This window comes from Symsagittifera roscoffensis, chromosome 1, assembly GCF_963678635.1.
Source record: "Symsagittifera roscoffensis chromosome 1, txSymRosc1.1, whole genome shotgun sequence".
Lineage (NCBI taxonomy): Eukaryota > Metazoa > Xenacoelomorpha > Acoela > Convolutidae > Symsagittifera > Symsagittifera roscoffensis.
Genome location: NC_087062.1, coordinates 56,240,316 through 56,263,515, shown reverse-complemented (window position 1 = coordinate 56,263,515; position 23,200 = coordinate 56,240,316). Strand labels below are relative to the sequence as shown.

At 32.0% G+C, this 23,200-nt stretch overlaps 2 protein-coding genes across 3 annotated transcripts in view; one reads left to right on the top strand and one right to left on the bottom strand.

Moving 5' to 3' along the window:
• Nucleotides 1-23,200, bottom strand: part of LOC134845987 (protein fem-1 homolog C-like) — a 390,705-nt gene that overhangs the window by 67,843 nt on the left and 299,662 nt on the right. The gene's annotated exons all lie outside the window — the stretch shown is intronic.
• LOC134845976 (AFG3-like protein spg-7) overlaps nucleotides 18,038-23,200 on the top strand; it is a 268,817-nt gene continuing 263,654 nt past the window's right edge. Inside the window, exon 1 of the mRNA XM_063863130.1 lies at nucleotides 18,038-18,045. The gene's annotated coding sequence lies outside the window, so the exon portion shown is untranslated. The remainder of the gene's footprint in view (nucleotides 18,046-23,200) is intronic.

Here is a 23,200-nt window from a genome sequence, read left to right as displayed (position 1 = left end):
CGTGGTTTGTGTTTAATGTTATATAGATGGCATAATGTGATGATTTATGTGATGAAATGGCATTTTTTTAGCTGTGCATTCTCTCATAAAGGAAGAGAGTCTAAGTTCAGCTTGTGTAAATAGTCTTGAGTTTGCTGAAACAAAATTCATTTTATTTTTTCCATTGTGTGGTTGTAATAATCCTGAGCCGATGCCGAAATTGGAGGCGTCGCACATAGCATAAAATGGTTGGTCTGGATCTGGAATAGTATTTGATATTTGTTCAGTGAAGAGTGTTTTTGTTTCTTCAAATCTTTTTGGATGATCTGTTGTCCATTCAAAATTATTTTGTTGTCTGAGAATTTTAAAATATGGACTTAAATATAATTGCATTTTATAGACGTAATTACTTAAAAAATTTAGCATTCCGAAAAATTCTTGGACTTTCTTTTTTTTAATGGAAGTTTTAGGATTGCTTCTATGCGAAATTTTAATGGAGTGATTGTATTTCCTTCAATAAAATATCCAAAGAATTTTACACGATTGAGGAAAAAAAGTGAATTGTCTAGGGCTGCTTTCATGTTTTTTTAAGTAGTATTCGGTGGTTTTTATCCAATAGATGAAACAATTCGTTAAATAGGTTATGACAATTTTACTGAGAATGAGTGGTCGAAAAATTTTACTCGTAAATGCTGAAAAGGCTGCTGGTCCCATGGAATTCCATTGAAAAGTCTATTAAAATCGTATTGTTGATTTCCAATAACGAATGATGTTAAGCGTCGTGGTGGTTCATCTAGTGACATTTGATTGTATGCGCTTTTCACTCTATCTGTTGTAAAAAAAATTTCAAATTGTTTTTGTGAGAAGTACTTGAATTGGTTCTATGGGTCAATTACATTTAGACTCATCAATGAAGGAATTGAAGTATCTAGCGTGTAGAACGGTTTTTAAAGATTCTCATTTAGCTAGAATAAACACGGGATTTATGAATGTGTTACCTTGTGGTTGTTCTTCATTCTTTACTGGAGAAATGATTTCGCATTCTTCTAATATGTCTAGTAATCGATTGACTTTATCTTGGAATTGGATTGGAATTTTACGCTCATTGTTTTTTGAAAGTTGCGTAAACCATCGGGTATTTAAGTAGTAATTCAGCTAATTGTTCAAATTTTTTTTATGTAATTTGAGAGTGTTGAAAGTTGAACATTGTAAGAAATTTCTGTTGTTGTTTAGTGGTATATTTCGATATTTGAACTGTTGGTTTAAAATAAAATGTTATTAAAATGAGTCTGGGTTTTGTTTTCGATCACTTATTATACTAATAATTGATAATTCTTCATTAAGAATTGTTGATTGGCTTATATCTAATAATTTCAATATATTATTTACTCTATATGCTATTTCTTTTGTTGGAGAAATTGTTGCTTTTTTTTCGCAATAACATAAAAGTCCTGAGGTATGTGATTTTATATGGAGAATTTTTCTATACTTGTACAGAAATCATAACTGAATTTTTATTTTTTGTGTGTTCAATCGACGAGATTGTTAATCGAAAAAAACTTATGAAATGGCTTGAATTCGAGGTCCAACATGTATAGTCGTTGTTTGTTTTGTTTCATATTGTATTGGTGGACTTGATTTATTGAGAAGTTGTATACATATCCTGCTAGTGGTTTCAGGTGTTTTCCTTCTTGGTTATGTATAAGGTAAAATTTGGGGAAAAACGGAGGTTGATTATTTTGTCTTTGAAAGAGTGTAAGTGATGTGTTTTTCATTATTGTATATTTATCCTTTATACGTATTTTGCTATTTAGGATATTAATAGTGGGAACATAATTAATAAAAAAATGGTATTCTAACGATTTTGTGTTTTATATCTGTGATATGGAATGTTTGTTTGAAAGGTTTATTTAAAAGTTCAATTTGTTCCATTTTTCGAGTGGGAACAAGTAGTAATTGAATTTTTCCGAAATTTGTTAAACAGGTTCCTTGTGCCGTAGCTAATTTGGTTGAGGTCTTTGACGGTAAAAATTTTGGATGTAAAGTTTGTATTTCATTCCATGTGGGAATGTTTATAATATTCGATTCTGCTCCTGAGTCTACTTTGTTTTTGTCAAGTGGGTTGGGTCTAGGCAATTTTTGGTGGGGGCAAGACTGAGGGTCTAAGAATTAGCTTTCTAATTTTGTTTTTATTTATTGGATGATCGGGGGTATTCAGGAGTTATTTGTACTTTGGGCTAAATTATCACGTCCAATTTTTACTTTAGGCTAATTTAATACTTCTCCTTGAGAGAAATTTAGAGTGTGAGTTGGGACAAAACTGTTGATCTTTGTACTAGGTGATAGAGGGGACGAATGTAATATCCAGATTTTGTTTATTTCGGTTGTCATATATGAGCTTGTTGCTTATTTTCGACCTGCAGGTCTTTAAGTTATAGTTTCATATATGTTTGGAGCTTGTCTGTGCATTATCAATGTCAGTTTTTACGGCACATTTGCAATCCAATCGTGATGTTGTTTCGTCTTTTGCAAGAAAAAACTTAATATTTTGTGGTATTTCTACTTTTGTTATTCTTGTTAGTAATTTAGGTGGTGTGTTTCTACTGAGTGCAATGGAAGATACTTTCCAGCGGTCCAAACTGTATGTAAGTGTGGGAATTTTATTAGAATTAATTGAAATCAATAAATTTATAGATTGATATAGATTTTTGTGTAAATGGAATAATTATAGGTTTATGATCTTTAAATAGAACTGTTGGATGTTTTGATCCAAGTATTAAAAATTCATATTCTGTGAGAATATATTTTTAGCTGTGCATTCTCTCATAAAGGAAGAGAGTCTAAGTTCAGCTTGTGTAAATAGTCTTGAGTTTGCTGAAACAAAACTCATTTTATTTTTTCCACTGTGTGATTGTAATAATGCTGAGCCGATGCGGAAATTGGTGGCGTCGCACATAGCATAAAATGGTTGGTCTGGATCTGGAATAGTATTTGATATTTGTTCAGTGAAGAGTGTTTTTGTTTCTTCAAATCTTTTGGATGTTCTGTTGTCCATTCAAAATTATTTTGTTGTCTGAGAATATTAAAATATGGTCTTAAATATAATTGCATTTTATAGACGTAATTACTTAAAAAATTTAGCATTCCGAAAAACTCTTGGAATTTCTTTTTTTTTAATGGAAGTTTTAGGATTGTTTCTATGCGAAATTTTAATGGAGTGATTGTATTTCCTTCAATAATATGTCCAAGGAATTTTACACGAGTGAAGAAAAAATGTGAATTGTCTAGGGCTGCTTTCATGTTTTTTTTAAGTAGTTTTCGGTGGTTTCTATCCAATACTTTAAATAATTCGTGTTTTGTTTGTGATTGCATGAAAACATCGTCAAAATAGGTTATGACATTTTTACTGATAACGAGTGGTCAAAAAATTTACTCATAAATGCTGAAAAGGCTGCTGGTCCTATGGAATTCCATAGAAAAGTCTATTAAAATAGTATTGTTGATTTCCAATAACGAATTGTGTTAAGCGTCGTGATTGTTCATCTAGTGACATTTGATTGTATGCGCTTTTCACTCCATCTGTTGTAAAAAAAAATTCAGTTTGTTTTTGTGAGAAGTACTTGAATTGGTTCTATGGGTCAATTACATTTAGATTCATCAATGAGGGAATTGAAGTGTCTGGCGTCTAGAACGGTTTTTAAAGATTCTCATTTAGCTAGAACAAAAACGGGATTTGTGAATGTGTTACCTTGTGGTTGTTCTTCATTCTTTACCGGAGAAATGATTTCGCATTGTTCTGATACGTCTAGTAAGCGATTGACTTTATCTTGGAATTGGATTGGAATTTTATTTGCTCATTGTTTTTTGAAAATTGAGTCAAGTTTTAGAGGTATATTTAGTGTTGAATTTACTTTTCGAACATTGAACTTAGTTGAAGCGTAAAACATTGGGGATTTAAGTAGTAATTCAGCTAATTGTTCAAATTCTTTTTGTGTAATTTGAGAGTGTTGAAAGCTGAACATTGTAAGAAATTTCTGTTGTTGTTTAGTGGTATATTTCGATATCTGAAATGTTGGTTTAAAATAAAATGTTTTTAAAAGGAGTCCGTCTGGGTTTTGTTTTCGATCACCTATTATACTAATAAATGATAATTCTTCATTAAGAATTGTTGATTGGCATATATCTAATAATTTCAAGATATTATTTATTCAATATGCTACTTCTTTTGTTGGAGAAATTGTTGCTTTTGTTTCACAATAACATAAAAGTCCTGGGGTATGTGATTTTATATGGAAAATTTTTCTATACTTGTACAGAAATCATATCTGAATTTTTTATTTTTTGTGTGTTCAATCGACGAGATCGTTAATCGAAAAAAACTTATGAAATGGCTTGAATTCGAGGTCTGACATGTATAGTCGTTGCTTGTTTTGTTTCATATTGTATTGGTGGACTTGACTTATTGAGAAGTTATATACACATTCTACTAGTGGTTTCAGGTGTTTTAGTTCTTGGTTATGTATAAGATAAAATTTGGAGAAAAATGGAGGTTGAATATTTAGTCTTTGAAAGAGTGTAAGTGATGTGTTTTTCATTCTTGTATATTTATCCTTTATATGTATTTTGCATTCTAGGATATTAATAAAGGGAATATAATTAGTAATAAATGGTATCTAAGGATATTGTGTTTTATATCTGTGATATGGAATGTTTGTTTGAAAGGTTTTTTTAAAAGTTCATTTTGTTCCATTGTTCGAGTGGTAACAAGGAGTAATTGAATTTTTCCGAAATTTGTTAAACAGGATCCATCCTTGTGCCGTAGCTAATTTGGTTGAGGTCTTTGACGGTAAAATTTTTGGATGTAAAGTTTGTATTTCATTCTATGTGGGAATGTTTATAATATTCGATTCTGCTCCTGAGTCTACTTTATTTTTGTCAAGGGGGTTGGATATAGGCAATTTTTGTTGGGGGCAAGACTGAGGGTCTAAGAATTAGCTTTTTAGTTTTTTTTTTTTTTATTGGATGACCGGGGGTATTCAGAAGTTATTTGTACTTTAGGCTAAATTATCACGTCCCATTTTTACTTTAGGCTCATTTAATACTTTTCCTTGAGAGAAATTTAGAGTGTGAGTTGGGACAAAATTGATTGTTGATTGATCTTTGTACTAGGTGATAGAGGGGACGGTTGTAATATCCAGATTTTGTTTATTTCGGTTGTCATATATGAGCTTGTTCCTTATTTTTGACCTGGAGGTCTTTAAGTTATAGTTTCATATATGCTTGGAGTTTGCAAAGTGTCGGCTAAAGAAATGGTGTCAGAATAAGGTGACGTTTAGATAGTTTCTGATTGGCTAAAGTTGAACTAGTTGTTCAAGAGTATTAGCATAGATTTTTAGAAAAGAGAAGAAAAACTTATTAAATTCTTGGAAGTTCATCATGAGTAATTAATTAGAAAGGGGTTTTTAAACTTCAACTTTCTTTAAAATTCTAGATTGTGGAATGAAAGTTTTGTAATCTTTTTGTGGTTGACTTCTGAGTTGTGATGATTTTTGTTGTTGAGATTTTTATTGTTTTTCGTGATAAAATTTTTTTCTTCTAGTTTTTGATTTTTTCTTTGTTTTTGAGGTATTTGTTTTTTGATTATTTCTTGAGATTTTAGTCGGGTATTTTTAATTTTCAGTCGGGTCGGGAACAGCTTTGAGTTCTGTAAAGAAGTAAAACTGTGTTAGTTCGCGAAGAGCATGTTCTTTTGTGTAATATGGTAAAAAATTGTTTCTGTGTTGAACTATTGAGACAAATGTTCCAATTTTTAGGTTTGTAGCTGGTGTGAATCGTGAATTTATATGTGATTGAACATGCTGTCTTAGTAAACGTTTTTTGGCTATTTTTGATAACTTTCATTAAGTTTTTTATCTCTTTTTAAAATCCATTCGGTATGTGTGCTGGAAGCTAATTTTAAGATTTGTGGGTGATCAATGTGATCTTCATCGTGCGTGTGTAATGGTAAATAAAACAAATTGTTTCTTTTGTAGGTTGGCAAAAACCTTGTGTATTTTTGAGGAGTTTGCTGCGAATTTTATTGGCTTCCGTGGTTTTTGATTGAAAACCGTATCATAAGGTGATAGTCCTAGGGTTGTTGTTATCTGTGAAATATAAGCTAAACGGAATAAATTTACATCTGTTGACCATTCAGTGTATTTTGTATCATTTTATTTATGATACATCTGAGGTACTCTTGTAGTTAACAGTTCATTCCTTTGAGTAAACCATTAGTCCATGGGGTATGAGACATTCGTGGTTTGTGTTTAATGTTATATAGATGGCATAATGTGATGATTTCTTTATATATGAATTCAGTGCCATTATCGGTGACAAGAACTTTTGGTAATCCAAATTTTGCTATCCAGGGTTCCTAGTGTTGTATATGCATAATAGGCATTACAAGGAGTTAGTGGGTTGAGTGCTACATAGTGTGTAAACGCATCAACTATAAGCATTGTATTTGAGTTTCCTTCTGAAGAGGGTGAACCTTTTGTATCAAATGAGATTCTGTGGTTGAAATATAAACTTTGTCCTTTAAAATCTTGTTTCTCGGCTATTTGTTTCTGATGTGGGTATGGTTTATTTAACTAGCATGTTATGCAATAATTTCATAATACTTTAATCCAAATCGGTGCAATTGGAAAGTAATAATTTTGGATAAAATTTGAGTATGTTTTTTCTGATCCTGCATGTTCTTTTGTACTTAAGGAATGTGAAATGTGAAATGCTAGGAGTATCAAACTTAGTGGAAAACAGGGTACTTTTAATTCAGGTTTTTTTTGTTCGAAAACATTGGTATCCTCGTTTATAGATGTTATAGACGTGTTAGTGAATTTTCTAAAGTATTGAAGGAGTGTTTTGTTTCCTAGAATTGTGGTATCTGCTTTTATGGATTTTGTTTTATATTTTTGCCAAGACTTTAGTTGTCTAATGAATGGGTCAAGTTTTTGGTATTTTTGAAATAGCTCAACTGTCAATTTGTCTGGGGCTGATAGAAATATTTTTTCATTTTCTGCTTTTGAACGAGGTATGTTATGTAGAGGGTCATGTAGGTTATAATTTTGATTAATTGTGTATTTTGGATCTATATCTGGAAGTCCTGATAAATTTATGTTGTTAGTTAAGTTTTCTTTTTCGAATTAGGGGAATAGGTCTGTCCAATACATTTTTTGTTCAAGTGGTTTTTGTTGTGTATTATTGTGATCCATGATGAATTTTGTATCGGTTTAAAGGTAGAGTTTCCTAATAAGTCTATTTCGTAGTGATTATTTTGGCAATCTAGATATAATGGAAAGTGTTCTAAATTATTTTTCTGTACAGTATCAATGTCAGTTTGTACGGCATATTTGCAATCCAATCGTGGTGTTGTTTCGTCTTTTGCAAGAAAAAACTTAATATTTTGTGGTATTTCTACTGTTGTTATTGTTGTTAGTAATTTATGTGGCGTGTTTCGACTGAGTGCAATGGAAAATTTCTGAGTCGTGATGAATTTCGTTGTTGAGATTTTTTTTCTTTTGATAATGTTTTTTTCTTCTAGTTTTTGATTTTTTCTTTGTTTTTGAGGTATTTGTTTTTTGCTTATTTTTTGCAATTTTAGTCGGGTATTTTTAAATTTCAGTCGGGTCGGGAACAGCTTTGAGTTCTGTAAAGGAGTATAACTGTGTTAGTTCGCGAAGAGCATGTTCTTTTGTGTAATATGGTAAAAGATTGTTTCTGTGTTTGCGAGGTAGTCAAAACTGTCAAAAACAAAACAAATCCTCTACAATTATTCCTTCTAAGCCCTAAAAGGTGGTCAGAAAAAAAACAAAATGAAGTTTTTTACACGGTCGATAAAACTTGAGCGGACAACTTTTGTTATTATTTTTTAATTTTCAGGAAAAAATTCTAAGCTAGTTATTTCAACTTGAAAAATTCGTTATAAACCGCAAAAATACTACGCAGTGAGTTCCCTTTAAAAAAACAATTTCTCGAGGTTGTTTTTATTGCAAGACAAATCTCTCCAACTAGCAAAAGATCTTACAGTTAGAAAAATTTTAGCTCAAAATTAAAAAAAAACGAATGTCATGAGCTCAAAATCTAACTTAACTTTTATGACCAAAAAGCTTTGATAATTATCAAGTTTAGCTGACTGATTCCAGCAAAACTATTGAAAATTATATTTTGACGGCTCCATTTTGGGAAATAGTTATGGCTCGGACTGCAAAACCATGTAACTGAAAATTACTCCGTTACAATTGAATGTGTTATTGCTCAAAAACCATTCCAGCTAAATCTCAGAAACCGAATCAAAGTTACAAAATCACCCAATGTGTAAATAACTGATGAAGAGCGGAAAATAATGTTGAAAAATGGACTTTTTAGTGAGACCTTGTTTCTTTTTTTTAGAATCAAAACTAAGACTGAAATAATTTTTAGGCACCACAACACTAACTTCTTACACTTCTGATTTCTTATGAGGTATTCAAAATCATTTTAAGCAAAACAAATTCTCCATGCGTGCTTTATTTTATTCCTATGAGGTGATTAGAACAAAAAGGAAGCAAAGTAATTTTACACGGTCGATAATAATTGAGCAGAGAGCTTTTTTGTCATTTTGTCAGTATCAGGAAAACGTTCTAACCGATTAATTCTGAATTGGAGCATTCATTGCAAGTTAATTGCAAAAAAAAGTAAGCTGTGAGTTCCTTGTGAAAACAAGTCATTGCTCGGGGTGGTTTCCTTGAATCAAACCTTTTCAATTATCATTTGTTTTAAAAAAACTTACAGTCTAATATTTTTGATGCTTTGATTTCAAATTTATAAAACTGATGTCGTGAGCTAAAAACTGTTGATGATTTTTGGCCAATAAAGGGTTTGATAGTTGTCAAGTTGGTCAGTTCGGGATAACTATAGCGCGCTCACCAGGGTTGAAGGCGGCAGCTTAACCTACCTCAGAAGCTGTTTCAATCTGTAATGAAGCAAAATATTTGGTTCAAGTAACACGTTACTACATGGAATGCATCTCATCTTGCTTTTAAGAGTGTGGAAATATACAAAAAAAAACATAATTTATTTGAACTTTGTCTTTTTTTATCAAAATTTTTTTCTGATACTTGAAATCGAAAACGGGGCAATCAATGGTTTGCCCTGATACGAGCAGTATTGTTTGATAAGTTTCTTTACAATCAAGCAGCTACGCAATTAACTAATTGAGATGCATCTGAAGATGATAGTTTTTGCATCTTATAATTAAACGATAACTGTGCAAGATCATTTTAAGCGTATTCTGTTAGACTAGATAAGTCTTAAGAACGCCGGAAAAAAGGCTAGCTAGGAAAATATGGTCTTTTCTACTTCCTCTCTTAGAAACTAAATAAAAAAACAAGACTGCCCGTACCAGGGCGAGGCCCTGAATAATCCGACTGCCTCTTAAGGTCTATGGAGCAGTAATAATATGGAAAAATTAAATGAAATAAAACAAAATGAAAAAAAAAAGATTCTTAAAATTTGATTTTTTTGATGAAAATCATCCCCCCCCCACACGCCATATAAAGTACAAAAGGATAAATTTCGCTCCTTGTAACAAATCGATTATTGCAAAAAGGCTATTTGCAACCAATTTGGAACGATTTCTAACACGGATTAGCTCTCCGCTTACAGGTTAATAGCGCAAAATATATCGCGCGTTAATTGTCCCAAATTGGCCAAATCGCCTATCTTTAAACCCCCGTCACTTTATGAAAAATGATCACAGGTGAAATATCTTTTCAAATTTGAGCTCAGGACAACAATACCTTTCGAATGATATAAAAAATTCCGTCAAAAATGGCTAGTTAAAAAGTCAAAATTTGTCTGAAGAAAAAAAACAAAACCCCGAGCACAAATATTCCGTTACTTTCGTATCGAAAGTCGGAACAACAAAGCCATTGATTTATTTTAACTCTTAATTAAAGTCAGCGATCAGTGAATGCCGCGTGTTATTTAGACAACTAGAATGATGAACTAAGTCACTATTCTAAAAAGTAGATCAGTTTCGAAGGGCTGGGATGAAACTGAGATACATTCAACGGAATGGATAAGTGTAGTTTTCAGCCCCCTTTCAAAATAAGTTTTGACGATCGGAGCATAGTTGACGATCGGAGCATGCTTTTTATCCAATCAGGGGCCAAAGAAGGCAAACAATAGTTTGGAGAATGCCTTAACCAAGGGTTGCAAATTTCTATAAAGCAATTTTTCAATCGCAATTTCTTTCACTGCCGTTATATTTAATGAGAAATTGAAATGAGAGTTGGCGGCGCTCAACATGCAGCATTTGGTGGAAAAGGTCCCATTATTGCAAGAGGTTCAAAAAAAAAGTTTCTTGTTCAATTCGAACTCAGATCAACTCACCAGTGAGGTCTGGATCAGAAAGAGGGAACAGGTGGTCTGGTATTTCCTGGGCTTCCTTGGGACCATTGCTGATGAGGCTGTAGTACATTCCGCTGTGCACCTCAAGCCCATCCTCTTCCACTTCTTCCTTGGCTCTGCAAAATCACAAAAAAAACCTATTGTTTTTCAACTTTTTTCTTCGCCCAACTGAATTGCAAGCTGTATCAAAAAAGGGGCAAAGAGGGCTCAATAGTTCCTCTAAGAAGCCACTGATGGCATATTTCTTATACAAAAAAAACGTTTCCAATATGATTTTTTTTTGAATTCGAAAACTATGTGTCTGCATCCAAAAGCTACGATATCTACGCACATAAGACTGCAACAGCTTTGGTTTGTTTTTGGGTCAAAATATTGCTTGAATTCATGTAAGGAGCATGGTTAACGGTACGTTTTGAACAACTAAAGTCTATAAACGTGTCTCTTATAAAGACTGCCCCAACATCTTACAAATAAATATGCAAGAAAAAATTTTTAACTTGAGAAATTCCTAATTTAAACTTGAAATTTAGACTGCGTTCCTCGTGAAAAGTTTTAATTGAATGCATCTAATTTGCACTGTTAATTCGCAAACCTGAAGTTCCAGATGCCCCCTATGCGATCATATCTTTCGAAGCACACAACTTGGAATAAGTTTTCGTCCAGATGGGCCTGCAAGGCTCTGAGGGTAGTGATTCCCCCAGGACCCGCTCCGATCACACAGACACGAGTCTTAGTACCAAGGGCAGCCATTCAGTGATCAGTATCGCTTTGCAGTATTTGGAAATTCTCGCTAAAGTGAAAGTTTTATGGTAACAAATTGCGAAACTAACACTAAGAAACAAAACAAATTTGACATACCAGCTTAAATTTGACCTTCGAGCCGCTGGTTTGAACTAAAAAGCTTGAGAGATGAATGTCACTGCAGAAGTTTATTATCAGGTAAAAAACAGTGTTGTATAGAGAGTAGCAAAAAGTTCGGACAGACAGAATTAATTAAAAAGAGCAACTGTCCAGAAATTAACGGAAATTAAAACTGAAATAAACATAACGTCGAAAGTTCATAAAGCAGAGTTACGGGATCTACTTAACAATTATCCTTTAAAGAAAGGGGAGGAGATCGTTAATAGGATTACTTGCAGCGAACTTCCGACCAATCAGAAAGCAGCAAAAATCAAATTTACATACAATGCTGTAGTGCAAATTTAGTGTTTTCATTTACAGGGGTGGAGATTCGTTAGTAAATACAACAAGGGGGGAGATTGTTAAGTAGATCCGAGTTTCGCTCAAAACCTATAACCACGGCGGGCAATTGCATCCGAAGCGTCGAAATAATTTATAGTAAAATCTGGATGTTCATCCCATATTTAAGCATTAGTTAATCATGATTAATTAATTAGAAAGGGGTTTTTAAACTTCAACTTTCTTTAAATTTCTAGATTGTGGAATGAAAGTTTTGTAATCTTTTCGTGGTTGATTTCTGAGTCGTGATGATTTTCGTTGTTGAGATTTTTTTGTTTCTTGTGATAAAAATTTTTTCTTCTGATTTTTGATTTTTTCTTTGTTTTTGAGGTATTTGTTTTTTGCTTATTTCTTGAGATTGTAGTCGGGTCTTTTTAATTTTCAGTCGGGTCGAGGACAGCTTTGAGTCCTGTAAAGGAGTATAACTGCATTAGTTCGCGAAGAGCATGTTTTTTTGTGTAATATGGTAAAAGAATGTTTCTGTGTTGAACTATTGGGACAAATGTTCCAATTTTTAGGTTTGTAGCTGGTGTGAATCGTGAATTTATATGTGATTGAACATTCTGTCTTAGTAAAAGTTTTTTTGGCTATTTTCTGATAACCTTCATTGTGTTTTTTATTTCTATTTAAAATCGATTCGGTATGTGTGCCGGAAGCTAATTTCAAGATTTGTGGGCGATCAAAGTGATCTTCATCGTGCGTGTGTAATGGTAAATAAAACAAATTGATTCTTTTGTAGGTTGGCATTAACCTTGTGTATTTTTGAAGAGTTGGCTGCGAACTTCATTGGTTTTTGTGGCTTTTGATTGAAAACCGTATCATAAGGTGATAGTCCTAGGATTGTTGTTATCTATGAATTATAAGCTAAACGGAATAAATTTACATCTGTTGACAATTCAGTGTATTTTGTTCATTTTATTTATGATACATCTGAGGTACTCTTGTAAGGAACGGTTCATTCCTTTTACTGAACCATTAGTCCATGGGTTATGAGACGTTCGTGGTTTGTGTTTAATGTTATATAGATGGCATAATGTGATGATTTATGTGATGAAATGGCATTTTTTTAGCTGTGCATTCTCTCATAAAGGAAGAGAGTCTAAGTTCAGCTTGTGTAAATAGTCTTGAGTTTGCTGAAATAAAATTCATTTTATTTTTTCCATTGTGGGATTGTAATAATGCTGAGCCGATGCCGAAATTGGAGGCGTCGCACATAGCATAAAATGGTTGGTCTGGATCTGGAATAGTATTTGATATTTGTTCAGTGAAGAGTGTTTTTGTTTCTTCAAATTTTTTTGGATGATCTGTTGTCCATTCAAAATTATGTTGTTGTCTGAGAATATTAAAATATGGACTTAAATATAATTGCATTTTATAGACGTAATTACTTAAAAAATTTAGCATTCCGAAAAATTCTTGGACTTTCTTTTTTTTAATGGAAGTTTTAGGATTGCTTCTATGCGAAATTTTAATGGAGTGATTGTATTTCCTTCAATAAAATATCCAAAGAATTTTACACGATTGAGGAAAAAAAGTGAATTGTCTAGGGCTGCTTTCATGTTTTTTTAAGTAGTATTCGGTGGTTTTTATCCAATAGTTTAAACAATTCGTTAAATAGGTTATGACAATTTTACTGAGAATGAGTGGTCGAAAAATTTTACTCGTAAATGCTGAAAAGGCTGCTGGTCCTATGGAATTCCATTGAAAAGTCTTTTAAAATCGTATTGTTGATTTCCAATAACGAATGATGTTAAGCGTCGTGGTGGTTCATCTAGTGACATTTGATTGTATGCGCTTTTCACTCTATCTGTTGTAAAAAAAATTTCAAATTGTTTTTGTGAGAAGTACTTGAATTGGTTCTATGGGTCAATTACATTTAGACTCATCAATGAAGGAATTGAAGTATCTAGCGTGTAGAACGGTTTTTAAAGATTCTCATTTAGCTAGAATAAACACGGGATTTATGAATGTGTTACCTTGTGGTTGTTCTTCATTCTTTACTGGAGAAATGATTTCGCATTCTTCTAATATGTCTAGTAATCGATTGACTTTATCTTGGAATTGGATTGGAATTTTACGCTCATTGTTTTTTGAAAATTGCGTAAACCATTGGGTATTTAAGTAGTAATTCAGCTAATTGTTCAAATTTTTTTTATGTAATTTGAGAGTGTTGAAAGTTGAACATTGTAAGAAATTTCTGTTGTTGTTTAGTGGTATATTTCGATATTTGAACTGTTGGTTTAAAATAAAATGTTATTAAAATGAGTCTGGGTTTTGTTTTCGATCACTTATTATACTAATAATTGATAATTCTTCATTAAGAATTGTTGATTGGCTTATATCTAATAATTTCAATATATTATTTACTCTATATGCTATTTCTTTTGTTGGAGAAATTGTTGCTTTTTTTTCGCAATAACATAAAAGTCCTGAGGTATGTGATTTTATATGGAGCATTTTTCTATACTTGTACAGAAATCATAACTGAGTTTTTATTTTTTGTGTGTTCAATCGACGAGATTGTTAATAGAAAAAAACTTATGAAATGGCTTGAATTCGAGGTCCAACATGTATAGTCGTTGTTTGTTTTGTTTCATATTGTATTGGTGGACTTGATTTATTGAGAAGTTGTATACATATCCTGCTAGTGGTTTCAGGTGTTTTCCTTCTTGGTTATGTATAAGGTAAAATTTGGGGAAAAACGGAGGTTGATTATTTTGTCTTTGAAAGAGTGTAAGTGATGTGTTTTTCATTATTGTATATTTATCCTTTATACGTATTTTGCTATTTAGGATATTAATAGTGGGAACATAATTAATAAAAAAATGGTATTCTAACGATTTTGTGTTTTATATCTGTGATATGGAATGTTTGTTTGAAAGGTTTATTTAAAAGTTCAATTTGTTCCATTTTTCGAGTGGGAACAAGTAGTAATTGAATTTTTCCGAAATTTGTTAAACAGGTTCCTTGTGCCGTAGCTAATTTGGTTGAGGTCTTTGACGGTAAAAATTTTGGATGTAAAGTTTGTATTTCATTCCATGTGGGAATGTTTATAATATTCGATTCTGCTCCTGAGTCTACTTTGTTTTTGTCAAGTGGGTTGGGTCTAGGCAATTTTTGGTGGGGGCAAGACTGAGGGTCTAAGAATTAGCTTTCGAATTTTGTTTTTATTTATTGGATGATCGGGGGTATTCAGGAGTTATTTGTACTTTGGGCTAAATTATCACGTCCAATTTTTACTTTAGGCTAATTTAATACTTCTCCTTGAGAGAAATTTAGAGTGTGAGTTGGGACAAAACTGTTGATCTTTGTACTAGGTGATAGAGGGGACGAATGTAATATCCAGATTTTGTTTATTTCGGTTGTCATATATGAGCTTGTTGCTTATTTTCGACCTGCAGGTCTTTAAGTTATAGTTTCATATATGTTTGGAGCTTGTCTGTGCATTATCAATGTCAGTTTTTACGGCACATTTGCAATCCAATCGTGATGTTGTTTCGTCTTTTGCAAGAAAAAACTTAATATTTTGTGGTATTTCTACTTTTGTTATTCTTGTTAGTAATTTAGGTGGTGTGTTTCTACTGAGTGCAATGGAAGATACTTTCCAGCGGTACAAACTGTATGTAAGTGTGGGAATTTTATTAGAATTAATTGAAATCAATAAATTTATAGATTGATATAGATTTTTGTGTAAATGGAATAATTATAGGTTTATGATCTTTAAATAGAACTGTTGGATGTTTTGATCCAAGTATTAAAAATTCATATTCTGTGAGAATATATTTTTAGCTGTGCATTCTCTCATAAAGGAAGAGAGTCTAAGTTCAGCTTGTGTAAATAGTCTTGAGTTTGCTGAAACAAAACTCATTTTGTTTTTTCCACTGTGTGATTGTAATAATGCTGAGCCGATGCGGAAATTGGTGGCGTTGCACATAGCATAAAATGGTTGGTCTGGATCTGGAATATTATTTGATATTTGTTCAGTGAAGAGTGTTTTTGTTTCTTCAAATCTTTTGGATGTTCTGTTGTCCATTCAAAATTATTTTGTTGTCTGCGAATATTAAAATATGGTCTTAAATATAATTGCATTTTATAGACGTAATTACTTAAAAAATTTAGCATTCCGAAAAACTCTTGGAATTTCTTTTTTTTTAATGGAAGTTTTAGGATTGTTTCTATGCGAAATTTTAATGGAGTGATTGTATTTCCTTCAATAATATGTCCAAGGAATTTTACACGAGTGAAGAAAAAATGTGAATTGTCTAGGGCTGCTTTCATGTTTTTTTTAAGTAGTTTTCGGTGGTTTTTATCCAATACTTTAAATAATTCGTGTTTTGTTTGTGATTGCATGAAAACATCGTCAAAATAGGTTATGACATTTTTACTGATAACGAGTGGTCAAAAAATTTACTCATAAATGCTGAAAAGGCTGCTGGTCCTATGGAATTCCATAGAAAAGTCTATTAAAATAGTATTGTTGATTTCCAATAACGAATTGTGTTAAGCGTCGTGATTGTTCATCTAGTGACATTTGATTGTATGCGCTTTTCACTCCATCTGTTGTTAAAAAAAAATTCAGTTTGTTTTTGTGAGAAGTACTTGAATTGGTTCTATGGGTCAATTACATTTAGATTCATCAATGAGGGAATTGAAGTGTCTGGCGTCTAGAACGGTTTTGAAAGATTCTCATTTAGCTAGAATAAAAACGGGATTTATGAATGTGTTACCTTGTGGTTGTTTTTCATTCTTTACCGGAGAAATGATTTCGCATTGTTCTAATACGTCTAGTAAGCGATTGACTTTATCTTGGAATTGGATTGGAATTTTATTTGCTCATTGTTTTTTGAAAATTGAGTCAAGTTTTAGAGGTATATTTAGTGTTGAGTTTACTTTTCGAACATTGAACTTAGTTGAAGCGTAAACCATCGGGCATTTAAGTAGTAATTCAGCTAATTGTTCAAATTCTTTTTGTGTAATTTGAGAGTGTTGAAAGCTGAACATTGTAAGAAATTTCTGTTGTTGTTTAGTGGTATATTTCGATATCTGAAATGTTGGTTTAAAATAAAATGTTTTTAAAAGGAGTCCGTCTGGGTTTTGTTTTCGATCACCTATTATACTAATAATTGATAATTCTTCATTAAGAATTGTTGATTGGCATATATCTAATAATTTCAAGATATTATTTATTCAATATGCTACTTCTTTTGTTGGAGAAATTGTTGCTTTTGTTTCACAATAACATAAAAGTCCTGGGGTATCTGATTTTATATGGAAAATTTTTCTATACTTGTACAGAAATCATATCTGAATTTTTTATTTTTTGTGTGTTCAATCGACGAGATCGTTAATCGAAAAAAACTTATGAAATGGCTTGAATTCGAGGTCTGACATGTATAGTCGTTGCTTGTTTTGTTTCATATTGTATTGGTGGACTTGACTTATTGAGAAGTTATATACACATTCTACTAGTGGTTTCAGGTGTTTTAGTTCTTGGTTATGTATAAGATAAAATTTGGAGAAAAATGGAGGTTGAATATTTAGTCTTTGAAAGAGTGTAAGTGATGTGTTTTTCATTCTTGTATATTTATCCTTTTCATGTATTTTGCATTTTAGGATATTAACAAAGGGAATATAATTAGTAATAAATGGTATCTAATGATATTGTGTTTTATATCTGTGATATGGAATGTTTGTTTGAAAGGTTTTTTAAAAGTTCATTTTGTTCCATTGTTCGAGTGGTAATAAGGAGTAATTGAATTTTTCCGAAATTTGTTAAACAGGATCCATCCTTGTGCCGTAGCTAATTTGGTTGAGGTCTTTGACGGTAAAATTTTTGGATGTAAAGTTTGTATTTCATTCTATGTGGGAATGTTTATAATATTCGATTCTGCTCCTGAGTCTACTTTGTTTTTGTCAAGTGGGTTGGTTATAGGCAATTTGTGGTGGGGGCAAGACTGAGGGTCTAAGAATTAGCTTTTTAGTTTTGTTTTTATTTATTGGATGACCGGGGGTATTCAGAAGTTATTTGTACTTTAGGCTAAATTATCACGTTCCATTTTTACTTTAGGCTCATTTAATACTTTTCCTTGAGAGAAATTTAGAGTGTGAGTTGGGACAAAATTGATTGTTGATTGATCTTTGTACTAGGTGATAGAGGGGACGGTTGTAATATCCAGATTTTGTTTATTTCGGTTGTCATATATGAGCTTGTTCCTTATTTTTGACCTGGAGGTCTTTAAGTTATAGTTTCATATATGTTTGGAGTTTGCAAAGTGTCGGCTAAAGAAATGGTGTCAGAATAAGGTGACGTTTAGATAGTTTCTGATTGGCTAAAGTTGAACTAGTTGTTCAAGAGTATCAGCATAGATTTTTAGAAAAGAGAAGAAAAACTTATTAAATTCTTGGAAGTTAATCATGAGTAATTAATTAGAAAGGGGTTTTTAAACTTCAACTTTCTTTAAAATTCTAGATTGTGGAATGAAAGTTTTGTAATCTTTTCGTGGTTGACTTCTGAGTTGTGATGATTTTTGTTGTTGAGATTTTTATTTTTTTTCGTGATAAAATTTTTTTCTTCTAGTTTTTGATTTTTTCTTTGTTTTTGAGGTATTTGTTTTTTGATTATTTCTTGAGATTTTAGTCGGGTATTTTTAATTTTCAGTCGGGTCGGGAACAGTTTTGAGTTCTGTAAAGAAGTAAAACTTTGTTAGTTCGCGAAGAGCATGTTCTTTTGTGTAATATGGTAAAAGATTGTTTCTGTGTTGAACTATTGAGACAAATGTTCCAATTTTTAGGTTTGTAGCTGGTGTGAATCGTGAATTTATATGTGATTGAACATGCTGTCTTAGTAAACGTTTTTTGGCTATTTTTGATAACTTTCATTTTGTTTTTTTATCTCTATTTAAAATCATTTCGGTATGTGTGCTGGAAGCTAATTTTAAGATTTGTGGGTGATCAAAGTGATCTTCATCGTGCGTGTGTAATGGTAAGTAAAACAAATTGATTCATTTGTAGGTTGGCAATAACCTTGTGTATTTGTAGGTTGGCAATAACCTTTTCCATCGACTAAGTGCAATGGAAAATTTCTGAGTCGTGATGATTTTCGTTGTTGAGATTTTTTTTCTTTTGATAATGTTTTTTTCTTCTAGTTTTTGATTTTTTCTTTGTTTTTGAGGTATTTGTTTTTTGCTTATTTTTTGAGATTTTAGTCGGGTATTTTTAAATTTCAGTCGGGTCGGGAACAACTTTGAGTTCTGTAAAGGAGTATAACTGTGTTAGTTCGCGAAGAGCATGTTCTTTTGTGTAATATGGTAAAAGATTGTTTCTGTGTTGAACTATTGAGACAAATGTTCCATTTTTAGGTTTGTAGCTGGTGTGAATCGTGAATTTATATGTGATTGAACATTCTGTTGTAGCTGGTGTGAATGTTTGTAGCTGGTGTGAATGGTGAATTTATATGTGATTGAACATCCTGTCTTAGTAAAAGTTTTTTTGGCTATTTTTTGATAACTTTCATTTTGTTTTTTTATCTCTATTTAAAATCATTTCGGTATGTGTGCTGGAAGCTAATTTTAAGATTTGTGGGTGATCAAAGTGATCTTTATCGTGCGTGTGTAATGGTAAGTAAAACAAATTGATTCTTTTGTAGGTTGGCAATAACCTTGTGTATTGTTGAGGAGTTTGCTGCGAACTTAATTGGTTTCCGTGGCTTTTGATTGAAAACCGTATCATAAGGTGATAGTCCTAGGGTTGTTTTAATCTGTGAAATATAAGCTAAACGGAATAAATTTACATCTGTTGACCATTCAGTGTATTTTGTATCATTTTATTTATGATACATCTGAGGTATTCTTGTAGTGAACGGTTCATTCCTTTGACTAAACCATTAGTCCATGGGGTATGAAACGTTCGTGGTTTGTGTTTAATGTTAAATAGATGGCTTAATGTGATGATTTCTTTATATATGAATTCAGTGCCCTTATCGGTGACAAGAATTTCTGGTAATACAAATTTTGCTATCCAGGGTTCCTAGTGTTGTATATGCATAATAGGCATTACAAGGAGGTAGTGGGTTGAGTGCTACATAGTGTGTAAACGCATCAACTATAAGCATTGTATTTGAGTTTCCTTCTGAAGAGGGTGATATCGGTCCTTTTGAATCAAATGAGATTCTGAGGTTGAAATATAAACTTTGTCCTTTAAAATCTTGTTTCTCGGCTATTTGTTTCTGATGTGGGGATGTTTTATTTAACTAGCATGTTATGCAATAGTTTCATAATACTTTAATCCAAATCGGTGCAATTGGAAAGTAATAATTTTGGATAAAATTTGAGTATGTTTTTTTTCTGATCCTGCATGTTCTTTTGTACTTAAGGAATGTGAAATGTGAAATGCTAGGAGTATCAAACTTAGTGGAAAACAGGGTACTTTTAATTCAGGTGTTTAGTGTTCTAAAACATTGGTATCCTCGTTTATAGATGTTATAGACGTGTTAGTGAATTTTCTAAAGTATCGAGGCAGTTTTTTGTTTCCTAGAATTGTGGTATCTGCTTTTATAGATTTTGTTTTATAATTTTGCCAAGACTTTAGTTGTCTAATGACTGGGTCAAGGTTTTGGTATTTTTAAAGTAGCTCAATTGTCAATTTGTCTGGAGCTGATAAAAATAATTTTTCAATTTCTGCTTTTCAATGAGGTATGTTATGTAGAGGGTCATGTAGGTTATAATTTAGATTAATTGTGTATTTTGGATCTATATCTGGAAGTCCTGATAAATTTATGTTGTTAGTTAAGTTTTCTTTTTCGAATTAGGGGAATAGGTCTGTCCAATACATTTTTTGTTCAAGTGGTTTTTGTTGTGTATTATTGTGATCCATGATGAATTTTGTATCGGTTTAAAGGTAGAGTTTCCTAATAAGTCTATTTCGTAGTGATTATTTTGGCAATCTAGATATAATGGAAAGTGTTCTAAATTATTTATCTGTACAGTATCAATGTCAGTTTGTACGGCATATTTGCAATCCAATCGTGGTCTTGTTTCGTCTTTTGCAAGAAAAAACTTAATATTTTGTGGTATTTCTACTGTTGTTATTGCTGTTAGTAATTTAGGTGGCGTGTTTCGACTGAGTGCAATGGAAAATTTCTGAGTCGTGATGATTTTCGTTGTTGAGATTTTTTTTCTTTTGATAATGTTTTTTTCTTCTAGTTTTTGATTTTTTCTTTGTTTTTGAGGTATTTGTTTTTTGCTTATTTTTTGAGATTTTAGTCGGGTATTTTTAAATTTCAGTCGGGTCGGGAACAACTTTGAGTTCTGTAAAGGAGTATAACTGTGTTAGTTCGCGAAGAGCATGTTCTTTTGTGTAATATGGTAAAAGATTGTTTCTGTGTTGAACTATTGAGACAAATGTTCCATTTTTAGGTTTGTAGCTGGTGTGAATCGTGAATTTATATGTGATTGAACATTCTGTCTTAGTAAAAGTTTTTTTGGCTATTTTTTGATAATTTTCATTGTGTTTTTTATCTCTATTTAAAATCATTTCGGTATGTGTGCTGAAAGCTAATTTTAAGATTTGTGGGTGATCAAAGTGATCTTCATCGTGCGTGTGTAATGGTAAGTAAAACAAATTGATTCATTTGTAGGTTGGCAATAACCTTGTGTATTGTTGAGGAGTTTGCTGCGAACTTAATTGGTTTCCGTGGCTTTTGATTGAAAACCGTATCATAAGGTGATAGTTCTAGGGTTGTTGTTATCTGTGAAATATAAGCTAAACGGAATAAATTTACATCTGTTGACCATTCAGTGTATTTTGTATCATTTTATTTATGATACATCTGAGGTACTCTTGTAGTGAACGGTTCATTCCTTTGACTAAACCATTAGTCCATGGGGTATGAGACGTTCGTGGTTTGTGTTTAATGTTATATAGATGGCATAATGTGATGATTTCTTTATATATGAATTCAGTGCCATTATCGGTGACAAGAATTTCTGGTAATACAAATTTTGCTATCCAGGGTTCCTAGTGTTGTATATGCATAATAGGCATTACAAGGAGGTAGTGGGTTGCGTGCTACATAGCATGTAAACGCATCAACTATAAGCATTGTATTTGAGTTTCCTTCTGAAGAGGGTGATATCGGTCCTTTTGAATCAAATGAGATTCTGAGGTTGAAATATAAACTTTGTCCTTTAAAATCTTGTTTCTCGGCTATTTGTTTCTGATGTGGGGATGGTTTATTTAACTAGCATGTTATGCAAAAGTTTCATAATACTTTAATCCAAATCGGTGCAATTGGAAAGTAATAATTTTGGATAAAATTTGAGTATGTTTTTTTTCTGATCCTGCATGTTCTTTTGTACTTAAGGAATGTGAAATGTGAAATGCTAGGAGTATCAAACTTAGTGGAAAACAGGGTACTTTTAATTCAGGTGTTTAGTGTTCTAAAACATTGGTATCCTCGTTTATAGATGTTATAGACGTGTTAGTGAATTTTCTAAAGTATTGAGGCAGTGTTTTGTTTCCTGGAATTGTGGTATCTGCTTTTATGGATTTTGTTTTATATTTTTGCCAAGACTTTAGTTGTCTAATGATTTGGTCAAGGTTTTGGTATTTATGTAGTAGTTCAATTGTCACTTTGTCTGGGGCTGATAGAAATATTTTTTCAACTTCTGCTTTTGAATGAGGCATGTTTTGTAGAGGGTCATATAGGTTATAATTTAGATTAATTGTGGTTTTTTAATCTATATCTGGAAGTCCTGATAAATTAATGTTGTTAGTTAAGTTTTCTTTTTCGAATTAGGGAAATAAGTCTTTCCAATACATTTTTTGTTTAAGTGGTTTTTGTTGTTCATTGTTGTGATCCATGATGAATATTGTATCGGTTTAAATGTAGAGTTTCCTAATAAGTCTATTTCATTGTGACTATTTTGGCAATCTAGATATAATGGAAAGTGTTCTAAATTATTTATCTGTGCATTATCAATGTCAGTTTGTACGGCATATTTGCAATCCAATTGTGATGCATTTCGTTGTTGAGATTTTTTTTTGTTTCTTGTGATAAAAATTTTTTCTTCTAGTTTTTAATTTTTTCTTTGTTTTTGAGGTATTTGTTTTTTGCTTATTTTTTGAGATTTTAGTCGGGTATTTTTAATTTTCAGTCGGGTCGGGAACAGCTTTGAGTCCTGTAAAGGAGTATAACTGTGTTAGTTCGCAAAGAGCATGTTCTTTTGTGTAATATGGTAAAAGAATTTTTCTGTGTTGAACTATTGAGACAAATGTTCCAATTTTTAGGTTTGTAGCTTGTGTGAATCGTGAATTTATATGTGATTGAACATCCTGTCTTAGTAAAAGTTTTTTTTGGCTATTTTTTGATAACTTTCATTTTGTTTTTTATCTCTATTTAAAATCATTTCGGTATGTGTGCTGGAAGCTAATTTTAAGATTTGTGGGTGATCAAAGTGATCTTCATCGTGCGTGTGTAATGGTAAGGAAAACAAATTGATTCTTTTGTAGGTTGGCAATAACCTTGTGTATTGTTGAGGAGTTTGCTGCGAACTTA